Source organism: Dryobates pubescens, chromosome Z (assembly GCF_014839835.1).
Source record: "Dryobates pubescens isolate bDryPub1 chromosome Z, bDryPub1.pri, whole genome shotgun sequence".
Taxonomy (NCBI): Eukaryota; Metazoa; Chordata; class Aves; order Piciformes; family Picidae; genus Dryobates; species Dryobates pubescens.
Window position 1 is genome coordinate 94,993,244 of NC_071657.1, and position 15,784 is coordinate 95,009,027.

Here is a 15,784-nt window from a genome sequence, read left to right on the forward strand (position 1 = left end):
CAGTGACAAGCGGAGTCCCTCAGGGATCAGTCCTGGGACCAAGCTTGTTCAACATCTTTAAGGTGACTTGGACAGTGGCATTGAGTGCACCATCAGCAAGTTTGCTGATGACACCAAGCTGTGTAGTGCAGCAGAAATGCTGGAGGGAAGGGATGCCATCCAGAGGGACCTTGACAAGCTGGAGAGGTGGGCACAAGCCAACCTCATGAGGTTCAACAAGACCAAGGGCAGGGTCCTGCATCTTGGTTGAGGCAATCCCAGGCACAAATACAGGCTGGGCAGTGACTGGCTGCAAAGCAGCCCTGAGGAGAGAGACTTGGGGGTGCTGATGGACGAGAAGCTCAACATGAGCTCTCAATGGCACTTGCAGCCCAGAAAGCCAATCAGATCCTGGGCTGCATCAAGGGAAGTGTGGCCAGCAGGTCAAGGGAGGTGATTCTCCCCCTCTACTCAGCTCTGGTGAGACCCCACCTGCAGTACTGCATCCACTTCTGGAGCCCCTATTACAAGAGGGTTATGGACATGCTGGAACATGTCCAGAGAAGGGCCACGAGGATGATCAGAGGGCTGGAGCACCTCTCCTGTAAGGACAGACTGAAGGAGTTGGGGCTGTTCAGTCTGGAGAAAAGAAGCTCCGAGGTGACCAAATTGTGGCCTTCCAGTAGCTGAAGGGGGCCTCCAAGAAGGCTGGGGAGGGACTTCTCAGGATCTCAGGTAGTGATAGGACTAGGAGGAATGGAATGAAGCTGGAGGTGGGGAGATTCAGGCTGGACATGAGGAGGAAGTTCTTCCCCATGAGAGTGGTGAAGCCCTGGAATGGGTTGTCCAGGGAGGTGGTTGAGGCCCCATCCCTGGAGGTGTTTAAGCCCAGGCTGGGTGAGCCTCTGGCCGGCCTGATCTAGTGTGAGGTGTCCCTGCCCATGGCAGGGGGGTTGGAACTAGATGATCCTTGTGATCCCTTCCAACCCTGACTGATACTACTATGATACTATGAAGTAACAAGTAAACAAGAAGGTAACTCATGAAGTAATAAATTATTAGAAAAACTGCAGCAGAAATTAGGTGGGGAACTTAAGGACTATGTTCCTCCTAGTTTTAAATTAACTTGAATGTTTAACACAATACTTTCTTTAGCCAAATGGGATGAATCCAATATTTATGTAGTAGGGCTTTGGTAAGGTTCATTCTTTTTGCAGCATCTACAGTTTGGGTTTTTGGTTTCTACCTAAAATTCTGATATTTTTCCAGAAGTTCCTTGCCAGTTCAGTAAGTCAGAAAGCACTGGAGGAGATTTATTTCCTTTGGTATGTGTCTCTGGTAAATTATTAAGAGAAGTCATCGTTGTAGGATTAATTAATAGGGTTTTATTAATGGTTAAATGATGATCCAATCATAATTAATTGATGACTGAATGATAAACAAATGGTGATTAAGCAATAACTGAATGATAAGAAAACAGTGATTTAATAATGATTTGACAATGATTTAATAATTATATGACTGTGATTTAAATGTCTGTTTAAATGATAATTTAGATGGTTATTAAATAGCAGTATTGAAACGCTTCTAAAAATTAAACTGTATCTGGTTACATTAGACCTACTATACAATGTCACCTCATTACAGACATCAGATACCAGATAGGGACTCTCTCAACCTTGAGGAACAACCTTGAGGGGTAACATTCAGAGGCATGTCTGCTCAAGGGGAGATCCTCACCATTCACGACACTTCCAGACAGTAGAGCTGAATGGGATTTGAGGGTTATGGGTATATATAGTGTAAAGACTGACCTATAATCAAGCCCCATGTTGTTGTATATGCAGTTGTTCAGCTGTAGTAGGTTTAATTTTGTCTAGTCCCAGCTCAGACTGGTACTGTTAGCTTCTGGTAAGACATAGCTTAGTCTCCTTGGTTCCTGAGAAGATGTGGCCTAGCACAATTGTCAAGGTTTGCACAACAGGGCTGATGTTAGTGATGCCTGAATCAAAATACGGCTCACTCACTTGGGGTGGAGGCATCCATTACAGTGTCCTTGTATAAAAAAAGACCTATTATTTATTTTATTTTATTTTATTTTATTTTATTTTTATTTTTGTATTTTTTTTAATCACATCCACACAGTCAGTCTGATATGCTGAAAAATTCAGAGTCCATTCTGAATGAAGGCATTGCCCCTTGTCCTATCACCACAGGCCTTTGTAAACAGTCTCTATCCTTCTTGCAGGCCCCCTTCAGGTACTGGAAGGACGCTATTAGGTCTCCCTGTAGCCGCCTCTTCTTCATGCTGAACAAGCCCAGTTTCCTCATGGCAGAGTTGCTCCACCCCCTGACCATTTTTGTGGCCTTCCTCTGGATCCACTCCATCAGGCCCATGTCCTTCCTATATCGAGGGCTCCAAAGTCGGACGCAGTACTCCAGCTGAGGTCTCACCAGAGCAGAGTAAATTGGCAGGAATCACCTCTTTGGATCTGTTGTCAATGCATCTAGATGCAGCCCAGAATGTGACTTGCCTTCTGGGCTGCAAGTGCACACTGTCTGCTGTACTGACTGGAGTACATCCATACCAGAGGGGGAGAAAGATCCTAGCACATGAGAATGGCCTATCCCCCAGAGGGAAAAGGGTTCTAGGAAGGGAGTTGGCAGGACTCACTGACAGGGCTTTAAACTAGATTTGAAGGGGGAAGGGGCTGAAACCAGTTTCCCCCCACAGGAGTCTGGGGGCAGTACGCTGTAGTCAGAGGTGAAACCAGCAGCCCAGCCTAAGTGCATGTACGAAGGAGGAAGGGGCTGAAATCAGTGCCCCCAGGCAGGAGTCTGGGGGTGATAACCTAGAGCCAGAGGTAATACCAGCAGCCCAGATGCAGTGCATGTACACTAATGCACGAAGCTTGGGTAACAAACAAGAGGAGCTGGAAGCCTTGATGCAGCAGGAAAGTTATGATGTAGTTGCCATCACAGAAATGTGGTGGGATGACTCACATGACTGTGGTGCTGCAATTGATGGCTACAGGCTTTTCAGAAGAGACAGGCAAGGAAGAAGGGATGGAGAGGTGGCCTTGTACATCAGGGAGGCACTAGATGCCATTGAGCTGGAGATCAGGGATCATCAGGTTGAGTGCCTATGGGTGAGAATTAGAGGGAAGGCCAACAGGGCTGACATTCTGGTTGGAGTCTATTATAGACCACCCAACCAGGAAGAAGAAGTTGATGAAGCATTCTATAGGCAGCTTAAGGCTGTCTCAAGATCTCCTGACCTTGTACTCATGGGCGACTTCAACCTGCCTGACATCTGCTGGGATCTCAACACAGCAGAGAGGAGACAGTCCAGGAGGTTCTTAGAGCGCATGGAGGACAGCTTCTTATCCCAGGTGCTGCGTGAGCCTACCAGGGGCAAGGCTATGCTTGACCTCCTCTTCACCACCAGGGAAGGGCTGGTGGGTGATGTGGTGGTCGGAGGCTGTTTAGGGGCCAGCGACCACGAGAGAATTGGATTTTCAGTATTCAGTCAAGCTAAGAGGGGCAGCAAGAAGACCTCCACTCTGGACTGCCGGAGGGCAGACTTCAGGTTACTCAAGGAACTAACTCAGAAGGTTCCTTGGGAAACAGCCCTTAGAAACAAAGGGGTCCAGGAGAGCTGGGACTACTTCAAGGAGGAACTCTTGAAGGCACAGGAACAGGCTGTGCCAATGCGCCGGAAGAGGAGCCGCCGGGGCAGACGGCCAGCCTGGATGGGTGATGAGCTTCTAAAAGAACTAAGGGAAAAAAAGAGGGTGTATCATCTTTGGAAGAAAGGGGAGGCAACCCATGAAAAGTTTAAGGATGTTGCTAGGTCTTGTAGGAAGAAAATTAGGGAGGCAAAAGCACATTTGGAGCTTAGCCTGGCCTCTGCTGTGAAGGACAACAAAAAGTCCTTCTATAAATACACGAATAGCAAGAGGAAGGGCAAGGACAACCTCCACTCCTTGGTGGACACGGAGGGGAACATTGTAGCAAAGGATGAGGAGAAGGCAGAGTTACTTAACAACTTCTTTGCCTCGATTTTTTCTAGCAGGACAGAATGTCTTCCAGACAGCTGGCCTGCAGAGCTGGCAGAAGGAGTCAGGGAGCAGCATAGTCTTCCTCTGTTCCAGAATGGGGTAGTTGGTGATCTGCTTAGCCACTTGGATCCCCACAAGTCCATGGGACCAGATGGGATCCATCCCAGGGTGCTGAGAGAGCTGGCAGATGTGCTGGCCAACCAGCTCTCCATCATTTTTCAGCAGTCCTGGCTCACTGGAGACATCCTAGAGGACTGGAAGCTGGCCAACGTGGTGCCCATCCACAAGAAGGGCCGGTTGGATGAGCCAGGGAATTCTAGGCCTGTCAGCCTGACCTCAGTGCCAGGCAAGATTATGGAACAGGTCATCTTGAGTGCAATCACACAGCACTTACAGGATGGCCAAGGGATCAGGCCCAGCCAGCATGGGTTTAGGAAGGGCAGGTCCTGCCTGACCAACCTGATCTCCTTCTATGATCAGGTGACCCGCCTAGTGGATGTGGGGAGGCCTGTGGATGTAGTCTACCTGGACCTCAGCAAGGCCTTTGACACCGTCCCCCATGGCAGACTCCTGGCCAAGCTGTCAGCCCATGGCTTGGATGGGAGCACACTGCGATGGGTTAGGAACTGGCTGGAGGGCCGAGCCCAGAGAGTGGTGAATAGTGCCATGTCCAGCTGGCAGCCAGTCACTAGTGGTGTGCCCCAAGGATTGGTGCTGGACCCCATGCTCTTTAACATCTTTATTGATGATCTGGATGAGGGGATTGAGTCCATCATCAGTAAATTTGCTGACGACACCAAGCTGGGGGCAGGAGTTGATCTGCTGGAGGGTTGAGAGATTCTGCAGAGGGACCTCGACAGGCTGGGCAGATGGGCAGAGTCCAACGGCATGAGACTGAACACATCCAAGTGCCGGGTTCTGCACATTGGCCACAACAACCCCATGCAGTGCTACAGGCTGGGGTCAGAGTGGCTGGAGAGCAGCCAGGTGGAGAGGGACCTGGGGGTGCTGGCTGATGGTAAGCTGAACATGAGGCTGGTAAGCTGAACATGAGCCAGGATGGCCAATGGCATCCTGGCCTGCATCAGGAACAGTGTGGCCAGCAGGAGCAGGGAGGTCATTGTGCCCCTGTACACTGCACTGGTTAGGCTGCACCTTGAGTACTGTGTCCAGTTCTGGGCTCCTCAGTTTAGGAAGGATGTTGACTTGCTGGAACAAGTCCAGAGAAAGGCAACAAAGTTGGTGAGGGGTTTGGAGCACAAGCCCTACGAGGAGAGGCTGAGGGAGCTGGGGTTGCTGAGTCTGGAGAGGAGGAGACTCAGGGGTGACCTTATTGCTCTCTACAACTACCTGAAGGGGGGTTGTAGTCAGGCAGAGGTTGGTCCCTTCTCCCAGGCGACTAGTACCAGAATAAGAGGACACAGTCTCAGGCTGCGCCAGGGGAGGTTCAGGCTGGATGTTAGGAAAAAGTTCTATACAGAAAGAGTGATTGCCCATTGGAATGGGCTGCCTGGGGAGGTGGTGAGGTCACTGTTGCTGGGGATGTTTAGAGTGAGGCTTGACAGGATGCTTGGTTGCATGGTTTAGTTGATTAGGTGGTGTTGGATAATAGCTTGGACACAATGATCTTGAAGGTCTCTTCCAACCTGGTCTGTTCTATTCTATTCTATTCTATTCTATTCTATTCTATTCTATTCTATTCTATTCTATTCTATTCTATTCTATTCCACAGTCTCAGGCTGCGCCAGGGGAGGTTCAGGCTAGATGTTAGGAAAAAGTTCTATACAGAAAGAGTGATTGCCCATTGGAATGGGCTGCCTGGGGAGGTGGTGGAGTCGCCATCATTGGAGGTTTTCAGGAGAAGACTTGATGGGGTGCTTGGTGCCATGGATTAGTTGTTAAGGTGGTGTTGGATTGGTTGATGGGTTGGACGCGATGATCTTGAAGGTCTCTTCCAACCTGGTTTATTCTATGTATGTATGTATGTAAACTTCTATGTATTCTATTCTTTATTCTATTCTATTCTATTCTATTCTATTCTATTCTATTCTATTCTATTCTATTCTATTCTATTCTATTCTATTCTAATGCACACAGCATGGGTAACAGCAGGAAAGTTATAATGTAGCTTCCATCACAGAAACGTGGTGGGATGATTCTCATGACTGGAGTACTGTAATTGACGGCTGCAGGCTCTTCAGTAGAGACAGGCGGGGTAGAAGGGGTGGAGGGGTGGCCCTGTATATCAGGGAGGCCCTAGAGGCCATGGACCTAGAGTATAGGACTGGTCTTTGTGACCCTCTGAAACTCTTAACAGAGGAGGAAAATCTGGGACAGACAAAAAGAAGAGCTGATGAATAGAACACCAAATTATGTGGTATTTCTAATGGATCTGAGATGTCTGGGATGTCATTAATGATTAATGAGGCCAATGTGCACATTCTCATCTAGAGGTGTGCAGCTGAGCAGCACCTTTCACTTCCTCTATTATGAAGGTGAAAGTTTTGTTCTGAGAGAAAAAGTGCAGACCAGGAGCAAAGGTGGCTACTCTGTGCTTCTTCTCCCACTCCTATCTAGTAATTCACTACCCCTTCTTCATTGACAGAAGGACAGAAAACAGAATGAAAGCAGAGGAGCACTCTGAAGAGACAGTAAGATATTGTAGAGGACAGAGAAAAAGAATGAGAAGAAAAAAGAACTGGTAGTGCACAGATGATGATGGAAGAGGTGAGCAGTCTAGGACAGTGTGAATGGCAAAAAAAAGACCAGGAGGGAGGGAAAGGACACTTTTCAGAAAGAAGAATAAGGACAAGAAATAATGACTTGTCTCATAAAAATCTCCATTAGCTGGATCCCTCCATCAGCACAAGCAATGTGGGTAATATACCACCTGCAGTCAATATTTTTGCTGTACTTGAGGGCTTGATGGAAAATGGGAAGAGAAGTAGTCCAATCATTCATTAATGTAAAAAAGGTAGTCATGAAAAAATCTGCATACACTCATGATACAGACACTTATTTTTTCCAAATGTCACATTGAAATTATTTTGTTGATGGTTATTTGCTATGGAAGTGTATTCTTTTGGCTCAAAAACAATGAGAAACAATGCTACATGCTACTGACAAATGATTATTTCTTGGAAATATCTTACAGTAAATAAGTGAACAAATAATGGAAACCTTTACATTTTAAAGTGTTCTTTTAATTCTCTGTTGTGTTCTTACTGATACATTACTGGGAGTCAGTACATGGCACTCTTACAAATACTTATCTAAGCACTCAGATGATTAAACTTGAGTGCATGTCCACTACAATTCTACATGGTATCACCTGCACTCACTCTGAGTGGGAATAGAGAAGTGCTAATGTGTACGCAATGCTTTTGATACTTTAACTGGCTTCTTCAGAGGTCAGAAAAGAGTTTAAGATGTATAGAATCAGAAGACAAGAATGAGAGGAAATTGAGACATGATAGGAGCTCACTGATAGAACATGGATATTATATATCTGATGTAGCCTGATATTCAAGGTTTTTGAAAGTACATCCCAAAAACACAGCTCTGTAACACATCCTCTGTGCAGTTTTTTTGCTACAGCTCACTTGCAGGAATCAGGAAAAACAAATATTTCTCTTTTACTTTACTAATTGCATTAATAACAAGGAAAGTAATAGTCATAGCAGTTAGTTTGTCCATTTCTGCTTCAGAATTTGTCTACATATTCCTATATTACCTAAGCAAAACAAGCACATATAGTCTCAGATATTCAGTATTTTGAAACAAATAAAAGCTTGACATGGTTTTAGGTTGGTTTCACAAGTTCAGCCTTGTATCAGCAGTCTTTTTTCTGTGAAATAATAGCCCTATTCTTGGCATACTAACATACTATGGATTAAAAACAAACAAAACAACAAAAAACACCCAAATAAACAAACAAGCAAAAAGTCTTTGTAAAAATCTACAATTAATTAATTTAAGACACAGATGCAAAGTCATAATTTAAGGGTGGTTGCACAGAGATACTGAAATTGTAGTATTAGTGAGTTGGTATGTTTATACAGATTATATGTGTTCTCTTTTCAGGCACATTTTGTCCCTGTAGATTTCTGAATATAACTGCATCAAGATTGTATATTCAGAAGCCAAAAACTTTCTTAATAATATGGGATGGTGGGATAATCATAAAAAGGAAGTATTTACACCACATGGGAAAACACGCTCATTTTATGTTGAAAGTTTTCTAAAGATCTTGTTGATGTTGGCTGCCTAATTTCATATTTGATTGAATAAGGTTTAAAAGGACAGAACAAATTGGGGGAAAAAATAAAGTAAGTACAACTGGACTATGCTCACTGTTCAGGGTTCTGATGCTTAAGTAAATCTGTTATTCTATTGGTCTGAATACTAATTATATATGATCATACTACAACTAACTAGTCACAAGGTATTCCTTCTATGAAAGACTATAGTTCCTTCTATGAAGACCATAGTTTGTGTATGATTCCACTTAATTTCACTTCATTTCTTGGTCCCTCCTGGTTTTGTTCCTGTTTCACCAGAACATGAATTGGAAGACATTAAGGTTTAATAAAACTATACTTCGCTTTTAATGTATACTTAAACTTGAGAATGAAATTTCATCAATATTTTGACTGTCTCATTTTCTTTTCCATAAAAGCACTTTTGTTAATTGGTTTGGAAAAATTTGGTTTATAATTTTATGAAGACTATATAAATTTTGTTTCTGTAAATGGACTTAGATTAGAAAGCTATTTCCAGATTCTGATGAAAAGTCTTTTCATGACTGTGTTGTTACTTTCTGGAAAAAATAAAAGTCATCACCTGTAGTGTACATATTAAGCGTACTAGGAAAAAAAATGTTTAAGCATGAGGGACTTTTCTTGCGTGAAAATTGCACTGACTTCAGCAAAATAGCACCTCGAAGTAAGGCTTCTTTGCCACAGAACTCTATGCTGAAAATACGTATATGTGTAGCTTGATTGGCATCAATGTGATCCATGATCTGGGTAAAGATTTGTATGTTTAGGCCCCAAAATGTACATTTTATGCAGTTCTGGATTGTCTATATTGATTATATATATTCAATCATTTATTTTTCCTTCATTGAACTATGTTGAGCAGGAGTAACTCATAGAAGAAATGAAGTTGAAACATTCATAAAACTGAAGCAAGCTGCAATAACATTTGCCTTATATCTGCTTGATATTCCTTAAAGATCACGAGGCAATTGTTATTTCCTTAAATCAAAGAGTGGCCCTTCTGAGGTACACAGCTGCATTTCTTTTAGAGCTCTTAAATTTATAGAAAGCTTCAGATACAAAATTAGTTTAGATGCAGCCAGTCTTATCAACAAAATTATTTCTTGCAAAAGAAGGAAAGACACTAAGTCAATCAACAGTTCAAGCTGGTAACTTTCAGAAAGTTTGTCCTTCCCCTTTCATAACAGTTCTTAGGAGTAAAGGCAAGATTTAACTCAAAACAACTAAATTTGGTCCTTTGTGATGATGACAGTATGTGAGAAATAATGTAGGTGAATTAAATATGACAAGACTCATATTTTATAAGCCTGCCTTCAAACCTATGTGTCAGGCCATTTAATACAGCTAACTTACCTGAGTCATTAAAAATGTACAAACACTTGATCACTTTATAAACAGAGCTTTTAAAGCCATAAGAAGTCCACTTGTATAATAAATAAGCTTAAATTCAAAGGTCACTTATGTGTACTGTAAAGTACATAAGGAAGAAGATACTGTACAAAATGTTGTGGGTTTTTTTCATTTCATAACTGCCTGATAGTGAGCAAGACTATCTGTCAGATTTGCAGATATCCAAAGCCTTCCTGGATGTGTTCCAATGTGACCTAATCTAGGTAATCCTGTTCTGGCAAGGAGGTTGGACTCGATCTTTCAAAGTCCCTTCCAACCCCCAACATTCTGTGATCCTGTGATTTGCAGATCTATTTGGATCACAGGTGAAAATGTATGCAAAAATACTTGTGTTGATATCTGCTTAAGTATTAAATATGTTACCACAGTATAATTGTACACACATCTACCTTTTTAATACATGTATTTATTTGTCAGAAGATAAAGATGTAGATATAGTGTTACTTAAGGATAAGAAACATGTCAAGACATTGCACTCTAAATCAAGCAAGCCTCCAGCTCACAATATTTGCAGTAAAATTTTACTCTTTCCCACATAAAAGACATTTTATTGTATCTGCAAAATGGATATAATGGTTATTGCCTGCCTCACCAAGTTGTTTGACCAAAAAATTTTAACTAAGTCCTGCAGATCCCCCCTGTGCCTAGATATCCACAACACCCATCCTATTGTTAAGGACTGAGTCCCGAATGTAATAATGACTGTGTCAAGTCTTTGGGACCCTGAGAAATCAACCGATGAGCATAATGTTATCATCACAATCAAAGCAAATAATTACAGTGTTGCTGCAAAGTGTATTGGAAAATAATTTTCAATGGTGCTTATTTTTCTCTTAACACATTAGCCATGGGTGATACAATTGTTAATGTTGGCAAAGTTCTACCAAAAAAATCTAGCAGATATTTGTGGGAGAGGAAGTACTATTCTGCTCGTCTATTCTGACCTCCTATCATAATTCCTGCAATAAAATTGTGTTTTGCCATTCCACCATAATCTGGTGCTGTCAAACCAAATAGTTCCAGTATCGATGGAGTAATATTTATAGCATAGTCTAGATAAAGAGGCAGGAGGCCTGAAACAAATAAGGCTGACCCCAATTATCTTTGAAAATCCAAGTATGGCAAAATATACACACATCATAAAAACATTCTTATCTCGTCACACACAGGAGGAAGATGGTTCATTGCAACATGTGGTGCCAGTATTAGGGTTTCTAGTGTCACATAGCAAATCAATTTCTAATTTTTTTTAAAGTAATTTCAGGTTTTAAAAAAATCTGATAAGAATTCTCCATCTGCCATGTGTCATAGCTAACAGATGCTTCCTTCACCATAACTAAGATCAACCTGACCTTAGCCAGTCAGCCTATGTAGGGTGTACAGACATTGTTGAACATATTAGGGCAAAAGTATTAAGGCTTGGCAGAATTTTCTGTTCATTGCCTTCTGTCTTTCACTCTGATTAATACTTACCCCTTTCTATACTGTTCCTGCCTGTCTCATGTTTCTTTTCTATGGTAAGATGCCTTTTAAGAGTCACTTGATTCAGCTGCAGTTGACCTTTTATGGAGCAGTGCTGACTCACATCAAGTTTTTATAGGCCAGCTAGTTTCTATACATATGTAGAACAGGGGTTCTCTTTGACCTACAGGAGTTACAGAGAAAAAAGAGGGAGAGTTCTGGAGAGGGAGATTCAGGGCACAAAGGCATTTTCTTTTGCAAGAGTAATGTTGTCTTGAAAACAAACAATAACACAGACAAACAAAACAAACAAAAAAAAGCCCTTTTTAGGAGAAAGAAATTTTATGCAACTGCAATTGAAAAAAATTAAACAATTACACTGTTACAATTAGTATAAACATGACCACATTTTAACAAATATATTTAGACTGACTGTAGCCTTAACAGAACAAATGCTTGTGAGACACACCAGAAAACTTTTGCAGTTGTGCCAAATTGTCACTGGTGGCAGCATCTGACTTGTCACAACATCCACATAACACACACACTACACCTCTAAGAAACTCTCTTCTTTCTGTTTTCCTGACCAGCCTCCATCTTGCATACCTTCATTCCTTATTCTGCCACGTTCTTCCTTTTTTATTTTTTTTCCATTGGCTTCTTCCTTCCTTCCTTCCCTTTTTTTTTTTTTTCCATCTTCCTATGGCATTCAGTTTCTCAAATATTTCTCTCAGCTCTCACTTCCATACATTGTTGCTTCTCTTAACCCTACCACTATTTTATTTTCCCCTAGCCCTCATTCTCTTTACAGCAGTCATTCTTTGCCCACAATATTTGCCCTACCACATGGTGCAATCATAAATGGTCTTCATATCAGATCATATCTAACCTCTTTCCAAGGTCCTCCATTCATTTTGGCACTCTTGACAACAGTGTGAATGACATAGCCTCTTGACTGATTGCACTAGCAACATTGTCATGTATGTGTCATCAAGTACAGTCCTGAGGGTAGAGTGCATTTACTACTCTGCTCCAAAGAGGATTTTTCTAGTCTTTCCAACCTGGAAGATATCTCAAAGATGTTAAATTTGCTCTGATCTACAGTACAGGTACATTATATGTGCAGATAGGAAGCTGCTGCCATTTAAAAATCCCTGATCTGCAAAACATGTGTTTGCAATGAAACTGTTAAAGTGTGCACCATATACGCAGGTTTTTGAGATGCTGAGTTCATCCTGTACATGCTTGTTTACAAACCAAAACAGAAGCTGCATGCAACGGAGTTAGTAAAGTCACAATATGAGGAAGCAGATAACCATACAGGCAAAAATACACACCCTATAAAGAAATTGTGACTGGCAGCTCAAGCTCTTGCCACACTTAACTCATGATGCATTTATTTTCATAAGCTGGGGCTGAATGCAGGATTCTGAGTAATACAAAGGAAACCACAAGTAACGTTAGTAATGATTATATGCTCTAGATGAATGCTAAAAATGTGCAACATTTTTATCAGTGGTATCTGTTGCATTAATAGTCTGATTGCCTAACTATATACATCTATAACCCAATACCACTATATTGTATGATACACTTTTCATCTTTGTATGTAATGGATGACACGTCCCACCAGCAGGAAAAAATGCTAAGTTGTAAGTATGTTGTGCATACTTGTTCCTAATGTAAGATTTATGATTTATTGATGTTTTTTATTTGCCCCTGTTCAAAACAGAGACCACTAAACAGTGGACAATACATAAAGATCCCCACCCGTTCTTTTGCTTTCATGAATGAGAAATGACTGTACAAAGGGTTACAGTCCATCTTCAATTCATCCCTCTAACATGCTGGTTGCACTAGTTTCACTCAGGATTCTCCTATTCAGTGTGTAGCCACTTTAAGAAGTTCATGTCTCCAGTTTTCAGATTTGCAGCATTGGCATCATAGAAATCTTGTTAAGGGTTTTTGGGTTGGGTTTGGGGTTTTTTTCTTGGGATTTTTTGATTTGTTGCCTTTTTTCTTTTGTTTTTTTCCTTTTCTGCTTTTTTTTCATGTGGTAAGGTATTCTCTTCTCAGAACAAGTATGAAAATTGTGTGCACTGCAGTCATATCCATGTGAACACACTGAATTCTAACTGTTCCCTGTTTAGAACTGTTTCCTGGTCATTAATTGTGAAAGAGTAATTTTCAGGATCTAAGCAATAATAGCTGATTTAATAGGACATCATTTTGTGTTTGCACATAACTATTCTCATCAGCTAATTAACTTGGCCTGTCTAACCTCCATGCAGATAATTCTGTGTGTTTGTTTTTAAAATGCATTGTTGGCTTTTTGGGGTTTTTGTCGGGGTTTTGATTGGTTGGTTGGTTGGTTTGATTTGGTTTAGTTTGGTTTGGTTTGGATTCCCCCAGGTTGTGGCTGTCATTTTTATTGTACTCTTTTGGAAAGAAATAAATATGTATTATCCTGACCAAAGATGGGTGTTATGTCATACAAGTAATTCACTACAAATCATGAAACTTAGTTTTGTCTGCCTGCTAGATTTTTTCATTTATTCAGAGTTACTTACTGTAGATGCTACTGCTGGGTCTTGAAGGGTCTTCCATTGCTAGAAACCCTTTTGCAAAAATCAGTTAAGGGACAAGGGAGATGAGCGAGCCTCTCGGAAAGAGAGCAGACTGTGCTGTCTGTTATTCAAAGTCGGTGAGGCTGAAGAAGCGGCTCTGGGCAGGGGCCAGGGTAGCAGCAGTGAATCTCTAATTACCACTGGGGGAAGGCTTCTTCACTTAGCCACGAAGGGCCCTTTATACGGCGGCTGGTGCCGTTCACACCGGGAGGGTTTACAGCTCTGCCCGCCACCTTTGGCTCCCCTCTTTGGCCGCAGGGCGAGAGACCAGCGCAGCCATAATCCCCCACGGAGCTGCGCGGAGTAGGCAACGCCCTCCTGCCGGCTGGGGAGCAGCGCAGCGCGGAGCGGATCCGCCCGCTCTCTGCCGCACGGTCAGGCGCTGCGGGCCAGGCAGACTGTGCCTGCAAGAGGCACCCCGCTGCCCTCCGACCTGCGTGAGGTGGCCAGGGATCCATCAGCCCTCTCCCGCCCCACAGCCTTTCGCAGCGACCACGGGCCCCGACAGCACAGGCACCCGCCGCCAATATCGGCTGTTGCTCGTGTTGTTTTTGTTGCTGATGATGATGAGAAGGATGTTATTAATTATCTGGGGTGGGGTGGGGTTTTTTTTTCAGTCCAAAGTCACACTGCAGAACTGGGGATCTGAGCCGTTTTCGAGAAGAAGAGACCGTTGTAGCAGCACTGAGCCAGGACACTGCTTGAGGTTATTTTGGCAAGGGAAATTTCCAGTAGGAATGAGTCCACTGGAAAGGAAGAGGTAGGAGTGGAGTGTCCCGCCATGCATATTCATGGTAGGACAGACCTATGAGGGACAGAGCTTTCCTGCTTACTCCGCACCCCTCCTCTCACGGGTGTCTGCGCCCCGACATGGGCCAGGTGCCCTTTGACTCCGGCGCGGGATCGGGCTGGCCTCTTTGCCTTCCTTCACGGCCTCCCACGGCCCGCGGGTACAACTACAGGGCCCGATTCTCCTTGGCGGGACCCTTGCCAGAACCCGGGCTAGGAAAGAGGGCCTTAAACTCCCTTGCGACCCAGAGATTTCTGTTCACCCCGGAGACAAAAATCACCACTCCATTTCCTGTCCTCGAACACTTCCTGACACAGGGAAGATAACAAAGGGGAAAGTTTAAAGCAATAAATATCCTCGATCCGCCTCCCTCTCCCTCCCCCGTCCCTGTGCACCCGCGTTGGGCGCTGCTGAGACTGGGCGGCACTCGGCAGGGGAGAAATGCGACTTTCTCAGTCGTATTCCAGACTGTTCGGGCCGCCCCGCACTCTGCCACGTTCTTAGTTAACATTTTTCTTGTTGTTGTTGTTGTCGTCGTTGTCATTGTTGCTGTGGATTTCGACCACTCCGAACTTTTGGAGGGTTTGTTTCGTTGGTTTGTGTGTGTGTGCGTTGGTTGTTTTTTGGCTTTTTTTTTTTTTTCCCCAACTGGCAATGACTTTGCTCTTCTTCCTGCAGTGCCTTTGCTGTGTGTCCATTTCTGACACGGGTGCCGCTGGCCAGTACGTGACAGTGCGCTTCAAGAAGGTTCAAGGAAGCAAAGGATGTGGCACTTTTTAATTTTTGCATTATCATCATCATCATCATCATCATCATCATCATCATCTTAAGCCGTAGTGCGATTTAATAAGCCAAATTGTATTAGCAAAGTCACGAAGTTTTCCCGGCTGCACAGAAACCCACTGACAGTTTTTTCTGTGTTTTGATAGATTTAGTGCTGTTACTGTTCTTCCTCACGTGCAGTAACTAAGACTTGATTAGTCAAAGCCTGCACCTCGGAGTAGCTAATACGTTTCGTGATTGATTTCCCCCATGCGTTGTTTCCATTTTCAGTGTTGTGTGAAACCCCCTTTCTCTCTCAGTATATCTCACGGGCTCTGCCCTATGCTCCTCGACGCATGCCGTAAGGCAGAGAAATAAAAACTGAACTTCTGTGAACCCAAACCTCGGCACTTC